At 45.0% G+C, this 2,760-nt stretch overlaps 1 long non-coding RNA gene across 1 annotated transcript; it reads right to left on the bottom strand.

Moving 5' to 3' along the window:
* Positions 1-439: 439 nt before the first annotated feature.
* Positions 440-2,344, bottom strand: LOC115635408. Its single transcript, XR_003996587.1, has 3 exons — positions 2,268-2,344; positions 1,026-1,151; positions 440-505 (listed from the first exon to the last, which is right to left on the bottom strand). It is a non-coding gene; the product is annotated as an uncharacterized LOC115635408 (long non-coding RNA).
* Positions 2,345-2,760: the final 416 nt, after the last annotated feature.

The raw sequence follows: 2,760 nt of genomic DNA, 5'->3' as shown, positions 1-2,760 counted from the left end.
GAGTTGATGTGACTCAAAGACACACAGGGAACAGAGATACTGAGTGAGAAGGTCCACTTTTATAGAGGCACTTTTCTGGACATACCAATACTTTAAACATCGGCTCGAGCCATTTAAGGGGTTACAGATCCGCTTGCAGAAATAAGTGTCGATAGCTCTACAGCGAAGCCCTTGATTCTCACATCCTTGCCTGTGGCACAAGATGCCTCTTTCACACTGCAGTCAGAAACCTGCAATAGCAGAGATGATTGTTCCAGCAATGTCCCTTCTCCTGTGTCTCCTGGAGTTTCCTAGGAGCACCTCTGCCTTCTCTTCCCTTACCCAAGATATTGTTTTGTGTCTTTCACTCAGGCATCACTTGATCAGGTTATTTTATTCCTGCTTATCCCTCCATATATTCAGAGTGAGACACAGAAATCTCAGCTCCACATGCTGATTTGTTTTCAGATTTTAGGTTTTAAAAAAAGAAAGCCAACGGGATCAGCTGCCTGGATTTGCTGATTGCCTTGAAGGAGAAAATAGCATTTTTAATAACTTGTTCTAATGCAGCCAGGCATGCTACACTAATCTGGGCTTTAGGGCAACAAGCAATGAGAACCCTCAAATCCAGTCAGAATCACTGCACTTTCTGCTTGCCAGGTCACAGAAACCCCCCTTGCTCCCAGTATTTTCCCCCTTCCAAATACAGAGGGTTGAGCTCATGAATGTTACAATAATAGCAAATCTTCTCATTTAGAAGGAACAACCCTCGATGTCCTCTCCCCTTGCTGAGGGACACAATCATCTAACATCAGTCAGGGTCACCTTGTGGCCAAGATGCTGCAATTAAGAACATCACTGATTTGCAAATGTTGACCTTCAAAAGGAAGAGCTCTGGGGAGGGGGAGGGGAACAAGTTATTTTAGGAACGCAAATTAGAAAACAAAGCAAGTACTTTTGCATAAGCTCTTGGAAAGTTGTCCCTCCACCATGTCTGCATGCATTCCATTCTTGGGATGCAAGGGGCCATCCACTCCCTTTCTTACCAAGCTTCTTGCTTTAGCTGGAAGTCATCTCTGGATTTCCTAGTTGATGTGAAATGAACTTCAAGAAGCAGTGCACACAACCTCCTCAAGGGGGCAGCAGCATGCCTCAAAAATAGGCCCCAGCAACTGCAGGTAGAAAAGGATATCATGGTTGTAGATGTATCAAGATGAACTAGGTGATCTTCCCCCTGAGGGTGACCAGATGTCTCGATTTTATAGGGTCAGTCCTGATATTTGGGGCTTTTTCTTATGTAGGCTCCTATTACTCCTCCCTCCCCCCCGATTTTTCACAGTTGCTGTTTGGTCACCCTATTCCCTGGGGCAGGACAGACACGTAATGCCCCAGACATATCACATGGATATTAGGCTTGATTTTAGCCCAAAAGCCAAGAGGAAGGGTCTGAATTAGCCCTCAGAAGAGAGACACCCGCTTTTCATTTAAAACACAGTAAGGAGGCAAATGAACACCTGTAAAGCCAGTGGAATTACCCTTGGGATGGATTTGGCATGTTGTGTATATATATGCACATCCAAATCCATCCCAAGGATATATATATAGGAAGTGATATGGTCTAATGGATTAGGAATGGGAACCAGGAGTGCTAGCATCCATTCCCAACTCTACCAAGGAGGGCTTGCTAACCCTGGGCAAGTCACTTAGCTTTATGTGCCTCAGTTTCCCCATCTGTAAAGTGGGGCCAATGATTCCAACCCACCTTTGCATAGTGCTTTGAGATGAACAGTGCTATAAGGGCTAAGTCTAACAGACATATAGAAATAATACCTAGCACTTTTCAGCAGCAGATCTCAAAGCACTTTACAAACAAACAGAGGTAAGCATCATTATTGTTATTATCCAGGTAGGGAAACTGAGGCCCAGGAAGGGAACGTGATCTTCTCATGCAGGCAAGTGACAGAGCCAGAAAGACACCCTAGAGCTCCCAAGTCCCAGCTAGTGCTCTATCCACTAGGGAACACTGTCTCACTATGTAGTTTAATCCTCTATTTTTTTAAAATCTAGAGAATGACATTGGTTTTAAACCAGATCATGTGACCTTAAGCATGCAATGCTATTTCTCCCCAACAGCCACCAAGGGGAGCTAGACTACACAGCAAGGGGAAAGAGACCCTATTATATGTCTGATGTCACATACACACCCAAGCCTGCCTCCTCCCTCTTCATTACTCTGAACAGGTAACAGTGCTCAGATGCAACAGTATCGATGGGCACCATAGAAATACCTGTGATAGATAGAAGTGACTGCCAGCAGCTGGGAGCACCAACTCCTAAAATCCAGTGTCCCTTGCTTTCCCCATTCTCCTTCGGTGTCTGCAGTGACACTGAATGGCCCTGAAATGGTAATCCAAAGAGCCACATCAACCCCACCCTCACTGTCAAATCCATCAGAACACATATCACGCCTACCAGAACCACCCCAAAGTGGAACTACGCTAATAGATCACCTTTGATTCTCCATATTTAACGAAGCTGTGACATACAGAGCTCTGGAGCTCCTTTGTTCTTGGCCCTGGTCTTCACTATGAGTTTAGGTCAAATTTAGCAGCATTAGATCGATTTAACACTGCACCCATCCACACGATGAAGCCATTTTTGTCGACTTAAAGGGCTCTTAAAATCGATTTCTGTACTCCTCCCCGACAAGGGGATTAGCACTGAAATCAACATTGCCGGGTCGAATTTGGGGCAATTTGATGGTATTGGCCTCCAGGAGCT

The sequence above is a fragment of the Gopherus evgoodei genome, chromosome 15 (assembly GCF_007399415.2).
Source record: "Gopherus evgoodei ecotype Sinaloan lineage chromosome 15, rGopEvg1_v1.p, whole genome shotgun sequence".
NCBI classification, from domain to species: domain Eukaryota; kingdom Metazoa; phylum Chordata; order Testudines; family Testudinidae; genus Gopherus; species Gopherus evgoodei.
The sequence above is the reverse complement of the archived record's forward strand: the minus strand, read 5'-3'. Positions and strand labels throughout refer to the sequence as shown.